This window comes from Brachycentrus maculatus, unplaced genomic scaffold, assembly GCF_059751285.1.
Source record: "Brachycentrus maculatus isolate JH-2025_06_01 unplaced genomic scaffold, ASM5975128v1 h1tg000328l, whole genome shotgun sequence".
NCBI lineage: Eukaryota > Metazoa > Arthropoda > Insecta > Trichoptera > Brachycentridae > Brachycentrus > Brachycentrus maculatus.
Genome location: NW_028281077.1, coordinates 1,663,577 through 1,683,753, shown reverse-complemented (window position 1 = coordinate 1,683,753; position 20,177 = coordinate 1,663,577).

Here is a 20,177-nt window from a genome sequence, read left to right as displayed (position 1 = left end):
AAATTATAATCTGAAATAATCAATGTCTACGGTGAATGTTACCATGCAGTACCTATGCATTAATGTGTAATTGAATGTTACTTTTTTGTCATTTTTCATCGGCGCAGTCGTTGACTGCCTTACCGCCAACGCGAAACACGACCCATATGTTTGAAGAGAACATTACTATTTAGTATTTAGTTTAGCTCTGTTTACACATTACACATTCCGAAAACAGGATGTGAGCATTTTGATTTTATACAAACATTGAACGGGCACACCAAACATGTATTATGTGAACGATAAAAATGTGTAATCGCGAGGTTTGTAATCGCTAGGAAAAAATAAATAATTTATGAAATGGATCGTACTAAGTAAACATGCGTTGGCAGATATTTCAATGTGAACATATATATTTATTTAAATTCATACTCAATCAAGGCGACACGAATTTTGATAAGAAAACCATAAATTGTATGCACAAGATCTAATTATTTATTGTTTTAAGATCTGTCATCTGGTTAAGTGATTACTTTACACACGTGTAACATTCACCATTTTACCAGTGATTGACAACTACACTATTCCAATTTTTGGAAGTTCCATGATTGAGTTCACAACAGGCATCTATTATTGGATCAAGAACGCTTTTATTTAGCAGAGACCCTTTAATTTGTATTTACAAGTATTTCCACACACTCAAAATGTTGTTTTTTTTTAATATTTAAAAAAAATATCTTTATATATTAAAAAAAATGCTTCAATTTCATACTTTTTCCGTGGAATAATATAAGTAATAAGTATCAAACTGTGGGTTCAAACTGAGAAACTCTGACTCAAGAGTCCGCTACACGAACCACGGGACCACAACCCGATACATACAAATATAAATTTTTATTTGCTTACTTGGGACCATTTTCATTATTTTTCAAAACATTCTCAATTATAAATAAAGTGTTAAATTAGCACCTTTATGTTACAGCTGATGTTACAAAATTAGAATGGAAAGATTATTAGTCATTTTCTAAAAACACATAAGTACTTTTTAAATGTTCTTAAAATATCAATACCGTTATTTGCTTGGTGACAATTTAAAAACGTACTTGTATTTAAATATAAAAATGAATTTTTTAAATTTTCGTTATTTCTGAGTTTGCTTCTAACACCCTCATATAAACTGTGCCTCATTCACGGAGAAACTTTTGAAAGTGAGTTTCATATCATATTTCAGAGCATACTTTGAAAAGTGAAAAAAATAAGAGTCACGATTAAATACTCCATTTTATCTGAATCCAGGTTTTAAGTTGATAAAAAAGTTCAAGACCTAAAACTAAAATGAAAGAAGAATATAATTGAATTTGAGAAATAAATTCTCAGGACTTTCAACCATTATTAACTTTTTTAGTTTATTCTTGCAGTATACTCTCGATATACTTTTATTTGTTTTTCTACATATTTCGCTGCAAATAAGTGCAAAAATGATACAATATCTAACAAATTTTTGTCAAATGATACATAATAAATATGTCTATATATGTATATATGTATATAAAATTTTTGTCAAATGATACATAATAAATATGTCTATATATGTATATATGTATATATATATATATATATATATATATATATATATATATATATATATATATATATATATATATATATATATATATATATATATATATATATATATATATATATATATATATATATATATATATATATATATATATATATATATATATATATATATATATATATATATATATATATATATATATATACATATATATATATATATATATATATATATATATATATATATATATATATATATATATATATATATATTTGTATGTATATATATACATATATACATGTATATATGTATATATATATATATATATATATATATATATATATATATATATATATATATATATGTGCGTGTGTGTGTGTGTGGATATAAAATTAAACATAAAATTTGAATTTTATTTACCAATGAAAATTCGGTAAAACGGAATAAAAAAAATAAGTCATTTAAATATAATAAACCACTTTTTATACAGAGAACTATATTCATGAGCAGTGATTTCAAATTTATCTCTCACCAGCAGTTTACTTTTAGATTTATTTTCATATAAAAATATATTGCATTCTCAAAAACAAAAATATCAAGCTACGTAAATCCATTAACTAACAAAATATTATACAGTAAAAGATTCATTAAAATGATACTATCATTCAGAGACTTTCGAGGATGATTCCGTTTTCTTAACATTACATAATGAATTTTGGCTAACAATGTCAATATTGATCTGAACATATATTGTATTTGTGTTTATTTTTCATATCGATTTACAAATTAAATTTAAGTACAGTAAATGAAGATATAAATATAACTTAGTTCAAAATCAAAAATCTTTTTATTAAAAAAATTATTCACAGATTTCTTTCAAATTTTGTCACATTTGAATATGGACGTGTTTTATCTTTTTTTTAAATATATTTTATTTTATTTATTCAGGAATTGTACAGCTTACATATAAAAAAATGATACAAAACAATAGTTACATTAACAATAATAAACATTACATTACATTAACAAAAAATAGTTACGTTAAAAAAAAGCCAATAAAACAAATCCACATTTATGTTATAAAACTATTAAAAAACATTCAGAGATTAAACAAAAAACAAAAAAAGGGTATTATATAAAATAAAAGATTTAGCAGGAAGCAGAAGGGAAGGAGAGGAATTAATAAGGGTGGTTAAAGGGTTTTTTTTTCTAGGTAAGAAGTTTAAAAATATATTTATAAATATACATACATGCATATACATACGCATACATACACACATACATATATACATATACATACATATACACATTCATTATATATACAGAAAAAAAATTGTCATGCACCGTTCACCCCCCACCCATAACATAACTAGGTTATTGGTGGAGAGTAAACAGAGTATGACAACTTTCTACTAACCTCAACAAATAAAAAATATGTAACTTTAAAAAAATCGTAGTTCTTTTCAAATACACAGATAACTTTGAAATTTCGATACGTTTCATACGAATATATACATTTAATCATACGAATATTTTTTTTCGTCAAAAGTAAAAACATTTTTTTAAACCATTTTTATCCCCACTGACAGCGCCGACAGTTAATAGCAACATACGCAACACATAATGTTTATTATGGCAGAGTTTGTTTCTTGGTAGCTGCTAAATTGAACGTATTAGAAATGTGTATCTCTTTCTTTCTTTTCCGTATTACCAGACTAACCCACAGCTACGTGTGACCGGATATAGCAAGTTTTAAATATTCCTAAACTCCGATTATACATCCTTTGGCAATCAGCAGTATGTGGTGGTTATTTGAAACCTTATATAAATGTTAATTATAGTATTAAATTATTTTAAGTCTTTAAACCAAACCAAACGAGTCCATTTGTCAGGAATTACTCTTGGATGGCTTGACTCTGGCCAATGTCTGTACACGAAAGATTCTTCAGTTCTTTGGACACGTTGCGGGTGGCAATGAGGATAGCCTGGAACGACTGGTTGTGATCGGTAGCCTGGAGAGAAGAAGAGAAGATCCCCCACGATGGACCTATGGAATTAAGGCAGCAGCAGGCACCTTGGTGGTTGGTGCGGTACGTGCAGCGCAGTCAAGGGATAACTGGAGAATGGAGTCATGGCTTCGACAAATGTCACCACCCTCAGTAATGAGGACTTAGACGGAAAAGAATATGAAACCATTTGTAGGGATAATGTTCGTCATATAAGAAAGCCAAACTAACACTTAAGAAATCATTTGTGTTTTATGCAAGCATTGTAAATGTAGTATGTATGAGGAGTATGTATGAGGAGTATGTATGAGGAGATGCATGAACGTGGAAGAGGCGAAGAATGTTTGCAAGGACAGAGTGGTGTGGCGCTCTATTCTCTCTGCCTACCCCTGCGGGGAAGCGGCGTGATGGTTAGTTAGTTAGTTAGTAAATGTAGTAAAATCACGCGTTTCGATTGGTTTCACGTCTGTTTGTATACAGTGACCAGGTCTGAAGTTACGAAGTTAGGACAAGGAAGGGCTTTGTCTGGACAAACCAAGAAAGTCGTGTTAAATGTTTATAAAAACATTCAGAATAAATGTATACTGTATTAAATAGTATTTCTAGTATTTTCTATCAAAAGGACTCAAAGGTTTTATATTCGGCAAATCAACCGAACATTTCGAGTCCAAAGATAAAAAAAAAACAACGCCGAATAAAATTTCTCGATATTCGGGGCATGTTTGATATGTACCTACGAGTATATATTTATTTTTATGTGTGAGAAGGAGAAAATTGAAAAAGTCAACACGTCGTTCGTACTCAGTATTACTTAAAATACATTTATTTAGATATCCTAGTGCTAAAAACGTATGTAAACGAGCTCAAAATTTATTAAGTATTAGCTATGTTGATCTCTTATTTATTTTATATTTATAAAATCTTAAATATGAATCAGAATTGTAGGAGGCAAACATTATATATCATTTCAATTACATATATCTCTGGAACTTGAAATTCCCGCCTTAGGAAAATATGGCGCTTACAATGATAACAGTCCTCCGTCAAATTAATGAAAATACATTTTTGGGCATTTAAAAATATCTCAAAACAATATTTAGTATTTCAAGCATAGCGGAATCGAAAAGTTGACTCGAATACCAGGAATCTAACCAAACCGCAGTAAGGGATAGTTTTAAAAAGATGCGGAATGCTCGAAACACGTGTCATAATGAATTTTAAGATATAGTGGTATTTACCAAATGAAACTTGAATTCAAAAAACTATATGTATTGGATAAAATGTACCAAACGTATGGAATATAAAATGTACGGAGGTAGTAGTTTGCAATGCCCTAACAAGGCGAAACAATTGTCACGAATTTTATTTTTATATTTAAAAATAAACTAAGCAGACAGTTAAGTAAAAAAATTATGGTGTTCTTAAGATTAAACGCCAAATCGGTAAATATTTGAAAGTGGTCAAGTCAGCAGTCGGAATAACCGGCGGGTATGTATGACGAGATTCGAGATTTGCAAGATTGATGTGGCGTTATATTCTACCTGTCTATCCCTGCAGAGAAGTGGCGTTATGGTTAGTCAGTAAGTTAATTAATTGATAAGATGTTCCCACAATGAATATTGGAATAGATGCATGGGAAAACTTACGCTTTCTATTTCATTTCTATAATCCTCGCTGGAAGAATATAGTTTTGAAAGAATACAATTATTTGATAAAACATTTTAGTGACTTTAAGTACATAACTACACGAACCGGGCGGCAGATAGCGTTGTTTGTCGAGTATTGAATAAATCAAATTTATTTTTACTACCGACCCCGGTTTGGGAAAGAGAGTCGTATAAAAATTGCGCGGCCATTCAACCGATATGTAGGTAGGTGTATCTTCACCAATCTTACAAATCCAATCCATCCCTTAGTTCGATTTTACTCACCCGTTTCTTATTTCAATTTTATGAAGGAGCTGTACGTAAAACATTCGTGCTACTGAAATTGAGAAATTTATGCTAGTACCTACATACGGTTTTATGATTTAGACAAGATTTCCACTCAAACGTAAACTTCGAGTATATGTTCTTAGAGAATCAATTTTAAGTTATTAATTTTTTTTAAAAGAAAATCATATCTGCACAATACATTTGAGATACCAAAACAAATTTTATGCATAGATTTCAGCAGATGGATATTCGATAAAAAAAAATTCAATTTTCACAACATTTTGAGTGTGTCCAAATACTTGTTCACAAAAATGGATTAATATCCAATTATAAATTAAAATGTAAGTGCCCAGACTTCCATATTGTTCTTCATCCACGTTAAGATGTCAAAAAATAATATGAAAAATAATTTTTTTTTTTTAATAAACAGGTTTAATACGCGTTATCGAAAAAAAGTTGAACTCAAGCATTTTCATTTAAAATTTTAATTTTACTTGGTAAATACCACTCAAGAAAAATTTAAATTGAAAATGTCTAGATATTACTACGAGTACATAGTGACTGCCAAATAAATTAAGTATTTTCATTAGATTTTATAAGTTTCTGTCATTCAACGCAGAAGGTCAAATGAAGAACATTTTTTATACATTCAGCAACCTTGAATTTTTTTCGTTCACAAATATTTTTCATCATACTTCTATTATCATGACGTATCCAACTGTCATAGTTCCGAGCATTTTGGCATTGAGTTATGGATTGTTTACTATACACCGATAAATTTTGTTTACACTTCGCTATAACGTATGAGAGTTGTTTACCCACTTTTACAAACACTTTTCTACTCATAATAAAAATGTACTAGGTACATGAATAATTAAAAAAAGCATAAGTATATGTTTTTCCTTAAAAAACAAGCCAGTACGAAATTTCAAGTTTTCGAATGGGCATAAAATTTTATTTTGGTTTCATTATATATTTTTATTGTGTATAAAATGATAGTAAAAAAACGATAAAATCTAGTTAAATCGTTCAGAACATCCAATAAAATTATTTATATATATATTTTTATGTTTATATATAAATATATATATATATATATATATATATATATATATATATATATATATATATATATATATATATATATATATATATATATATATATATATATATATATATATGTGTATATATATATATATATATATATATATATATATATATATATATATATATATATATATATATATATATATATATATATATATATATATATATATATATATATATGTGTATATATATATATATATATATATATATATATATATATATATATATATATATATATATATATATATATATATATATATATATATATATATATATATATATATATATATATATATATATATATATATATATATATATATATATATATATATATATATATATATATATATATATTAAAATGAAACCCTTATCCGCACCCCAATGGTGCATAGGGCACTGCGTCATATAAACCCAGTGTTATCTTGATCGTTTACACATGAAGGAAAGGTGATCAGCCCTCCGCTTCAGGTACCAGTCCAGGGTAATATTGAATAAATATTAGAGTGAAAAAATCACTTATATTTATTTTACCCACCTTGAGAATCGAACCCGGGACCTCCAGAACGGTAGCCGAACGTGCTGACCATTACACTACGGAGGCGGACGAAATATATAAATATATATATATATATACATATATATATATATATATATATATATATATATATATATATATATATATATATATATATATATATATATATATATATATATATGATAGTAAAAAAACGATAAAATCTAGTTAAATCGTTCAGAACATCCAATAAAATTATTTATATATATATTTTTATGTTTATATATAAATATATATATATATATATATATATATATATATATATATATATATATATATATATATATATATATATATATATATATATATATATATATATGTATATATATATATATAAATATATATATATATATATATATATATATATATATATATATATATATATATATATATATATATATATATATATATATATATATATATATATATATATATATATATATATATATATATTTATATTTATATATATACATATATATATATATATATATATATATATATATATATATATATATATATATATATATATATATATATATATATATATATAAATGATGAGGATGAATTTCAAAATCATCAAAATCCTTTCAATTTCTACGAAGTTTTTCATAATGTGAACATTGATCACAGTATAACATAACTGGTAATAAAAAATAACGCTTATTTTTATAAAAAAAAAAATATGCTACGATCAAAGATTATGTATCAAAAAAATATATATGGTCACGTTATTTTATAAATATATAATATTCGTACGCCAAGAGTGTGTGATGAAATAAATATGTATGAAAACACAACTTAACGATTCCCGTCAAGTCCAAAAAGTAATATCTATCTTTTTTATTTAAAATTATACGGAACAAGGTACGAAGTTCCAAGTCTCGAACATTTTTGTCCTCATGTTAGCCAAGTATGCTTAGCTGTGTGACAGATATTTACTTCCATAACTTAGGATAAACATTTAACATAGCATCATGGGACTCGGTACATAGAGCGCAGTACGTCGTACAATAAAGTGTAAGGTAAATATGGTAAACTTTTAGTGGGTCTATTTGGGTAAACAAGAAAGTTTGCTTGGCTTTCGAAAAGATTTTACGGTATGTATTTATACGGCATATGGCGCAATATTCTCCAGACTTAATTGGTGTATAAAAGCTTAAATCATACAGTCTCGGTCGGGGAGAAGCGTAGTTATTGTAGATTTAATTTACTCTACAGCGAAGAAAAATTGTTTAGAGGTTAAGAACGAGATGTGAGGGGGAATGAAGCACAAACAACGGTATTTCTTATCTGATTTATTTATTTAATATATATGGCAGAAATTATCTTTCTAGACTCATTATTTAACATCAGGGTTCTCTCGTTACCGAACGGAGGGTGTTGTATTTAATATATATTTAATTTGTTAAGACAAAGAAGTTGTATTTGAGAAACGAAACATACACAATACTTAAAAGGAGTGTTTGATCTAGTACATTAATACATATTTCTTTTAACTTAACCATTTACTTAGGAATAATATATTTACTATTTTTCATCACAAATTTTCTTGTTCTTGAATCACTAGAACTTCACTAGAAACATCTATTGGTGTCTATTATTCGGACCCCACATACTAATATAAGAGTTTCTGCTTAATAAAAAGCTTATTTACATCTCACCAATAGATGTCTCTAGTGAAGTTCTAGTGATTCAAGAACAAGGTTTCTAAATTGGTTTATATATACAGAATTTGAGTAGTGTGGTTGTCAATAATGGGTAGAATCGGTGAATGTTACACGTTACACACGTTACACAAGTGATCACTTAAACCAGCCCATGACGGTCGTCAGACTTCCATATTCTTCTTCATCTTTGATGAGATGTCAAAAAATAATATGAAAATAACTCCTGTAATTGGAGATAATCCAGATTTTGTGAACAAGTATTTGGACACACTCAAAATGTTGTCAAATATTACTAGTTAAAATGGATAAAAAATTATTGAACTAAAACGTTGCTACATTTCTGAGGTAGATACAGAATTTGACCCATTATATTAAATTAAATCGAAGCTTTAAACGTATATTTTAAATAGTCCAAAAATATACCATATGTATTTTAACGCATGTGTACTTACAGTATACAAAAATTAAATAAAGCGTAGTGATTTATGCGTTCGCATTCGTTTGGTTTTTATTTATCTTTTGCCAAGCCGTTTGTATGAAACGCGATAACAATGCTGAAAACAGTACTTTGTGCCATTCAAAGGTCTTTTTTAAAAACTTGTTTTCAATACTGTTTTAAAAAGCAATATTTTTAACAACCAGCTGTAGGTGTCAGCTCGCCAAGTATTAAATTACAATTTAATCTGGAAATTAAAAATGTAGTAAATAACACAATTTTCATAGAGAATATCATACTATATAATATTGTGAATAAGCTTTTATATATATATATATATATATATATATATATATATATATATATATATATATATATATATATATATATATATATATATATATATATATATACATATATATATTTATATATTTTATTTGGGATTTACATGCCCAAACCAACTTTACACGCCTTTCTTAATTTTATCGATAATGCTTATCTCAGCCTAACATTCTTTCCTTATATCACCATTCAAACATAATATAACTTTTAGTTATTTTCTTAAAACGAATACTTTTTTTTAGTGTTTTTGAAATATCAACAAAGTTAATGTTAAAAAAATAGTATTTAATAACAAAAATAAGATTTCTTTCTTCCTGAGCTGACCACTTGCAAGAATTTGAAATACTTGATCAAATTTTTCTTGGTCTACCTCTGCTCCTAGTTCTAACTACATTCGCCACCTAAATTTATTTTAGTGTTCTTCCTACACTCATTCAATAAACTGAATTCTTTTAATCGAATGAGTAAATTACTTTTTCAGGTTATTAAGACCTAACAAATTGGGATGATATTTGATACTTTTTCTTTTTAGCTTCGACTAGCTTTAAATGATCAAGTCAGTAACAAAAATTATCAACGACTATAATATATGCTTTTAAATATGCTCTTATTAAATTTGGTTTTTTAATTCAATCACCCATGTCTAGTAGGCTAGGCCCGATAATTTTAAAATACACTAATATAAAGGTTACAATGATTAAAGAAAACACTTCGTTTTTTACCACTTGAGTTTTATTATAGACTACATGTTTCAGAAGTTAAACTTCCATCATTCAGGTCTGTATAATAGTTATTATACAGACCTGAATGATGGAAGTTTAACTTCTGAAACATGTAGTCTATAATAAAACTCAAGTGGTAAAAAACGAAGTGTTTTCTTTAATCATTGCTACATGTCTTACCACAAAGTTAATGCCGAAACAATAAATAAAATCAAAGGTTGCATGAAATGTTTCACTTCATTTGTTGGATGCTTCGATATAAAAGGGAATTATGTACACAAAAAGCAGAACGCAAAAAATATTGTTGTGGTCGACACATGTTACATATGTGTAATATTTACATAACAATAATAAATTTACTATCTTTTATTCCCAATACATTGCAGCTGTATACGCCATATGTTTATAGCACATAATATCTACGAAAAGTAATAAATATTAAGTGTCACATGTCATAAACAAGAATATATCATTGTTTTCGAATATGTTTTTGCTTTACGAGATATGTATTTCAAAGTAGGTACTCTGTATGGTTAAACTATTTTTTAAATCCTACAACTGAACACATAAATAACAATTTCACTACAAGTTTGGGAAATTTAAATAAAATTTAAGTTGTAATTTTTAATAGATTTATATTATCCACTGACACTTCGTGATGGAATTGCATTTTTAATTTATTATTAGATTAAAACCAATATTTTTAGCTTTTCCACTTTTTTTTTTACCGTGCAACAGATCTTTTCATGTAAAACCTTAATGTTTTTTCTCCATTTGAAAAATATTAAGTATATTTCAAAAAATAATTAAACTATACAACAACACTTTCTGCCCTGTAGCGGGTAAATATTAAGTTAAAAATATGCCACTTTTGCTGCGATATATTACATTTTCTGGGCATTCCGAAAACATCCACAACTGAAAAGTGACGATTTTTGATTTATGACGATCTTGAAAGGAGTGAGCGATATGTCACAGCACTTGCGACGCAAAGTGAGATTGATTCGTTCCGCTCCATCCGAAGTTCTCATTCTTGCGTTTATTTCAACAGTGTGTCGTTATATTATAAACAAGAGGATTTAAAGAGCCAAGGTGACATGACAATAACTCGTTGGGCCCCATTGTGGTCTCCTCACGCGATCCGAGACTAACATTATGCTCGTGACTGCGGCAATCCCCTACTTTCGCACGATGGCTGCTTCTAAAATAAGGACCGTTCGGAAGAACGTTGCATACGCAAAATTTAGTATTATGGTCTTGTAACATTTTAGAAGTCATAACACGTTGCTTGGATTAGGGAAAGTTATCACTATGATCCACAAAGTTAATGCTTTCAATATTGAAAATATAGTGTTTATATATATATATATATATATATATATATATATATATATATATATATATATATATATATATATATACATATATATATATATATATATATATATATATATATATATATATATATGTATATATATATATATTTATATATATATATATATATATATATATATATATATATATATATATTTATATATATATATATATATTTATATATATATATATATATATATATATATATATTTATATATATATATATATATATATATATATATATATATATATATATATATATATATATATATATATATATATATATATATATATATATACATATATTTTTTAATTTTTTTTTATTTATCATGTCTTACCACAAACTGAATGCCGAAACAATAAATAAAATATCACTTAGGTATGTAGGATTATTGAAACGTAGAGCTTTTTTAAATTTGATTTTGAAATTAAAATTTGAATAAATGTATCAAGTTTATTTCTAAAAAGTACAAGAGCAATAAGAGAGAGCGTAGAATTTTATTTAATTAGAAGTCTTCACAACGAATCTATTCAGCGTAACAGAATTTTCTCGAAAATGCTTGAATAAGCATTCAATTTCTTTGAATTTACTGATTTAAGTATTGGTTGGCTGCAGACTTCTTTGATTCTGATTTTTAAAATTATAATAAAGGATGAATATTTTATTACACGAAGACAGTAATAACACCATCCATGTTATATTACTTAAGTATTCTTTAAAGATATAGCCCTTAAATTATTGAATAGCAAATATTTATATTATTTTAGATTTTTTTCAAAGAGACAAATAAGACAATAAGACAAATAAATGAGCTTTGTGACAAATCTTGATTTACATAAGATATTGAATACATTATTTATTGATTTGGCGTTTGATTTGTAGAACTCCACTTTAATTTATGTATTAATTTTTAATCAAAAACAGATTTTTTGAGTCTACTAACTTAGTAGAACCAAAAAATAAGTGTTTGATTTAAAATTAATACATAAATTAAAATGGAGTTCTACAAATTAAACGCCAAATCAATAAATATGACTGAATTAATATTTATTTTATTTTATACAATCATTAACTTTGGATAAAAGAAACGTTAGTGCTATGTAAATGTTTATATATTTTTAGTAGTTAGGATTGTTCTTCTTCTAACCGTTATTGGGTAATATTAGATTATATTCGAGTGTAAAATCACTTGAATGTAAATTTTGACCCAACAGGGAATCGAACATGGGACTCAAAAACTAAACGTGCTCACTTATGGGTATCTACGGTACTTACAATATAAAGTAGTATAGAGAAAAAAAATATTTTTAACATCAATATTTTTTTATTATTAATTTTCGTATCAGTATCTAATGTTTGACATTTTTTATACAGAAAAATCCATATTTTTTCATTAATTAGGTATAAAAAATGTTATTAGGCAGCAATTTAATAAAAACCGACCGTCATACTGACATTTCTCAAAGAAATAAAAATAAAGATAATCACGTAACTTTATATGCTTTTCCAAATTTTTACATATTGTCGTTGAAAGTTTCTTTAATTTCCCTTTCCGTATAGCAGAAATATCTTTCAATAGCTCGCTCAAGGTTCCTTTCTTTGAGAAATATGCAATATTTTGAAATTTAAAATGAATGAATTTCAGTAATTGTTTCTTATAGATTTTAACTGGTGAAATGAGATTTATTAATCCGTTATCTTATCGATTTTGGTCTTCAAGAAGAGGTCATTGACATTTGTCCAGAGTATGGATGAATTTCAGAGTGGAAAATCAAATGCACATACATTGGTGAATCATACTTTAAACTAATTATTCTTACAAATGCTTTACCATTTTTATTTTAAAACTTTTCCTTAATATTTATATTTTTTTACTCCTTGTTTCGTACCATAGTGTAACAAGTTATAATTTATAATATAAACCCACACACTGGGTATGCCTATGATGGATTTCCGTTTGTTTGTGTTTTAATGATATGTATTTAAATTATTTAAATGCATGCATGTACTGTTAAATACGTAAGCAAACATTTATAAATAAATAGCCATCAACTAAAAATAAATTAAAATGAATGATTGCTAAAAATGCAACACACGTAAGTTGCACAAAAACTTGCACAACAAAAACTTGCAAACACCAACTTGCTCAAAAGTAACTTTGCATAGAATCCATATTTTCTTGGAAATCATTATCAATTGCTTACGTTAGCTTGAGAATAATTTTATATTTCAATATGAGTGTATGATTGGGATGGAATGTGCAATGGATGCATATAAAGTATTATAAGAACATGAAATATGCGTACATGCATATATGTAGATGCTTAAATAGCGATGAGTAAATCTTTGCTCACAAATACTGGAGTAGCTCCACTATTAGCCATTCAGTAAAGATGATAAAGTTTCATACTATTTAGACATGATGATAAATTAAGGTTTCTGTTTAGTAACTATTTTCGATCCTAGATGTCACCTATGAAATATTTAACAATGTAAATCGTGTTGTAACATAAAACATATTTACATTTTTTTTTTAAATTTGGTAATGTTGGTAACAATCATTTGTAGTGATTACTTTTATCAGCCAATGACAGGTCGTAAGACTTAAAACTTATTATCTTTTCAGATTCTCATCTTAATACAATTCTTCATCTATGCTGAGATATTAAAATACTGATTTACAAAATATAACTCCTTTGCTCCGTGCTAAGATCGCCGTTTATCTTCCTGGGATAACATCTAGAGTAAGATTAAAAAACTCTTGGATGCTGCAGAAATGAAGCATGATTCGAAGGCATGGCATAGGTGACGTTATCCAAGATAGAAGGGCCTACAACCTGAGGATGAGGAGAACTGACCGCAACAGTCTCTAAAGACGATAAGTTGGAATGGAGCCAGGAAGAAGAAAAAGAAGCTTCGTACAACCTAAAATATGTAAACAAATGTTAGGACACAATCAAAACATTGAGATTTAAAAAAGACATACTTAATAAAAGCGTTGCGTTGTTGATTTGGGTAAATTTTGTATTAAAAAAGGTTCACGTTTTAAATCTGCGTATTTATGTAATTTTCGTAATTTGAGCAATATTGTTGTCAATGATGAGAAAAACTGTGAATGCTACACTATATATAAAGTGATCACTTAAAACAAAATTTTAAGTGTGTCCAAATACTTGTTCACAAAATTTGGATTATCTCCAATTACAGGAGTTATTTACATATTATTAATAATATGTAAGTAACTCCTGTAATTGGAGATAATCCAGATTTTGTATACAAGTATTTGGACACACTCAAAATGTTGTAAATAAATTATCTGGTTAAATCATAATGCTAAAAAAAAAAATTATATTTTCTGGCGTTTCTCATGTGTGTGATTATAATCCAGAATTCGGACCTCACATACTAATAAAAGAGTTTCTGCTCAATAAAAAAGCTTCTTTTCATCTCACCAATAGATGTCTCTAGTGAAGTTCTAGTGATTCAAGAATAATCTTTCAAAATTGGTTGATATATATAGAGCTTCAAGAATTTGAGTATTGTGGTTGTCAATAATGGGTAGAATTGGTGAATGTTACACATGTGTAAAGTGATCACTTAAACCAGCCTATGACGGTCGTCAGCCCCGTAAATGCCCAGACTTCCATATTCTTCTTCATCTTTGATGAGATGTCAAAAAATAATCACTTAATAACAATCTATGACAGGACGAAAGCCTTGACGAAACCCTGACATGCATATACTCATCTCATCTCATTAAAATTATTACACGTTGTTCCATATAAAGGCCAAATTATGAATTATCTTGAAAATTTAGAAATCCAAAAAAACCTAAATTCTAACAATAATTTATTAAATAATATATTGTTTCAAAATTCTTCACCTTTGCTTTCCATTTTTCCTTTGTTTTCGAACTCCGCCCCTTGACTAACCCCCTCCTCCTTACTTAGCCCTCTGCTTATTTATAGAACAATTTTATATTTTATATTTTAGTTATTATACAGACCTGAATGATGGAAATTTAACTTCTGAAACATGTAGTCTTTAATAAAACTCTAACTAACTAACTAACCATCACGCCGCTTCCCCGTAGGTGTAGGGCAGAGAGAATCGAACGCCACACCACTCTGTCTTTGCAAACATTCTTTGCCTCTTCTACATTCATGCATCTCCTCATACATACCCGACGATTATTACGACTCCTGACCCGGCCGCTTTCAAGTATTTGACATACCTGATTGTGCCAAGTTTTCCTCGGTCGTCCTCTGCTTCTTTTTCCAACTACATTCGCCTAATAAATTTGTTTAACCGTTCTTTCTTCACTCATACGCTCCACATGTCCAAACCATCTCAACACACCTTTCTTAATTTTATCGATAATGCTTATCTCAGCCTTACATTCTTTCCTTATTTCATCATTCGAACATCTATCAAACATCGTTTTGCCACACATTCGTCTGAGGGATCGCATTTCGACTGCATTCAGTCTGCTTTCATCCTTTTTTTGCCAACTCCATGCTTCGCTTCCATACATAAGGGTTGGAACCAGAACTCCATTGTGTACTGCCAGTTTAGCTTCCGCTGATAGATTTTTATTTGCTAAAACTGATTTTAGTGCACCATTCACTCTGTTCCCAGCATTCATGCGTCTATTATGCGTCTATTTTGAGCTATTAATAAAATTTTGACATAGATACCAAACTTCATACATTGCTCTTACTATTGACAAAGCGAACCGACCTCTTACCTAGAACTTTATTATAATATATGACTTTGATTACTATTGGATATTACTCGTATATAATACACATCGTTACCTACATATATATTGTATGAATACATACATACAACGGTATTATATGCATTAAAACGCGTGTGAATTTTTTTATGCTATTCATTTGACAGCACCATTATCAGAATTGCTTTAAGCGGCATGGTTCACATAACATGACGATATAAATATGTCGCATCCGTTACCTGCCAAGTCTTCAGGAAGAAGTAAACCACTTAACAGAAAGGTACAAAGATAAAAGTTAATCTGAATACAACCACGAAGCAATTCCGTACATCTTTTATCATGTGTGCAAATTTTAGTAGAATCGTTGAGCTATTAGGAGACTTTTTAGGGCAGACGACACGCCACATGGGATATTTTATACGAATTTCATATTTATTCAACACTATAACACTGGTTCTCAAACATCAATGAAACTTTATCTTAGGGTCAAAAATTTATGCAAATAATGTAATTGCCAAAAGGATTTATGGTGTGTTTTTTCAAACTGTTTGCTATTTTTCAAACCTCAATAATACTGTTTAACATAAATTTTCTCTAGTGTAGATAAATTATTAAGATATTGTATAATACTCGAATAGTAAAAAATAATTCATTCAGAAGGAAATTATGAATTACACACACGCATTATATTATACCCATATGTTCCTCTCCCATATTTTAATTTTTTTATTAAACTTCTTATACTCGTACATAATGAATGTTTATTAGCGGCCTTAGTGCAAAAAAGCAATACCTTTCAACTAATAAAAAACATACAAATAGGTACTACATGTCAAGGTTTGTAACTTATATAGCTGGTTGAAGTTAGTGGGCAGATAGAACATGTATTAATAACTATTTTATTAAAATTAAACACTTGAATAATCCACTTTATCGAGTTTTATTTTTATTTACGACTAGTTTCGAAAACGACAATTGTTTTCATCTTCTGGTACAAATTTAATTATTTAATTAGTTTTAATTTGTACCAGAAGATGTAAACAATTGTCGTTTTCGAAACTAGTCGTAAATAAAATAAAACTCGATAAAGTGATTATTCAAGTGTTTAATTTTAATAAAATAATCATGTCATTCCACAAAGTTAATGCCGAATCAATAAATGATATGTATTAATAACAACGAAAATAACAAATTATGATGAGTTGCACTATGTATGAACAAATATGTAATTTATGTATTAATTTTTAAATCAAACACAGATTTTTTAGTCTACTAAGTTGTATTTTATTAAAAAAACACATAAAAATTAATATTGTGACAATTGTTTCGCCTTGTAATGGCATTTTCAAACGATTGTCGATTGTTGTTGAAGTTCTACAAATTAAACGCCAAATCAATAAAAAAATATGTAATTACAATACTGTATATTTAATGCAACTGTAAAATTGATGAAAATAAGAAAAACGAGGGAGAATGATCAGGGAAGCGGTTGAGTGGGCTAGGTAAAGAGACCATGGAAAGGATTATTATCATAATGTGTGTCCAAATCTGGGTAAAGCACGAGTGAGTATTTTTTTTGACATCTCATCAAAGTTGAAGAAGGAAATGGAAGTCTGGGCATTTACGGGGCTGACGACCGTCATAGGCTGGTTTAAGTGATCACTTTACACACGTGTAACATTCACCAATTCTACCTTCTATTCTATTCTATTTCTATTTTATTATTGAGAACCGAACTACTCAAATTCTTGGAAGTTCTATATATATGAACCAATTTTGAAACATTGTTCTTGAATCACTAGAACTTCACTAGAGACATCTATTGGTGAGACGAAAATATGCTTTTTATTGAGCAGAAACTCTTTTATTTTTTCTTACATATTCTTCCTTATCTTTGATGAGATGTACATTTAGTATACTATTTTTTTGACATCTCATCCAAGATGAAGAAGGATATGGAAGTCTGGGCATTTATGGGGCTGACGACCGTCATAGGCTGGTTTAAGTGATCACTTTACACGCGTGTAACATTCACCAATTCTACCAATTATTGAGAACCGAACTACTCAAATTCTTGGAAGTTCTATATATATGAACCAATTTTGAAACATTGTTCTTGAATCACAAGAACTTCACTAGATACATCTATTGGTGAGATGACAAGAAGCTTTTTATTGAGCAGAAACTCTTTTATTTTTTCTTGGATTTTCCATATTCTTCTTCATCTTTGATAAGATGTCAAAAAAATAATATAAAAATAACTCATGTAATTGGAGATAATCCAGATTTTGTGAACTATGAAGTATTTGGACACACTCAAATTGTTGTAAATAAATTTATACCCTTAAACATTATTACAATTGTTGAAAATAATATTCCGGTATATCTATCTGTCCACAGCGGGTTATGTAATATATGGTGTCTGAAGTCACGATTTTTTTGTGTATCTCAGATATTGGTTGTCCAGTCAAAGCCTTGGACCCTCATTTGAGGCGGTGACCATTTTTTGTATGTATTATTATTGGGTCTCCCTTTCGCCTTCAACTATGAGGGGAAGATTTACATTGAAGCCTTTGCATTATTAAAATTTCTTATCTTTTCTTCCCTTCGGATCGTGTTATGTAGAAGAGGCACAAGGAAAAATGATCAAAGTTAACTCTAAAGAGACTCCGTGGTGTTGTAGTAAGCGCGATTGGCTACCCTGCAGGAGGTTCCGGGCTCGATTCTCAGAGGGACCAAAATAAATTTTTATTTTTTTTCTAACTTACTAACCATCACGGAGCTTTTTTTAACTCATACCTTTCAATAACTCTTTTGTTTAACTTATACCTTTCGAAAATTCTTTTCTTTTCAAAACAATATATATTTATTGAAAAACTATTTTTTTCAATACAAAAACTAATTTTAAAAAAAGTTGAAAGACAATAAAGTTGCAATTTATCGTATATTGGGCCTTAAATCACAAACCAAAAGTCTATCATCGGATAAAATACTTCAAAAGCATTTCTCAACATTTCTCCTCCATGTTATAATGGATAAATTTAAACGTTGTGTTTCACTCTCTCTTGCTGCTCGCTGATAATGTGTGAAGGAGAAGTGTATTTACCAGTGCTTAATATTTGTTACTGTATTATTATTTTATGTAAGACTTTTTGTTTCTCTATAAGTGTATTCATTAGTGTGATTTTATATTAGATACTGTATATATCTCTCACTCCTTTCAAGAACGTCATAAATCAAAAATCGTCAATTTTCAGTTGTGCATGTTTTCGGAATACCCAGAAAATGTACTATATCCCAGCAAAAGAGGTATATTTTTAACCTACTATTTACCCGCTACAGGGCAGAAAGTATTGTTTTTGCATTTTGAAGTAAAGGTATTGTTTAACTATTTTTTATTAATATTATATATTTTACTAATGGAGAAAAAAACGTTAAGGATTTACCTTAAAAGATCTGTTACACAGTAAAAAGTTCAACAAGTGGCTTGATATTTATTTTTAATTCATTGTATTATATTTATGAACTTGAAAAACGTTTTCCTGAAAAATCAAGTTTTTTGATTTTTGACATTCTTGAAAGGAGTGAGCGATATGTATTATGTCAAAGGCTTTAACCGTTCAATAAATTAATAAAAAAAACTGTAATAAGGGCTATCTAGAGAGCCCGTTTTCGAGCATCTCAAATGATCGCTAATTCTTTGAACATCCTCGAC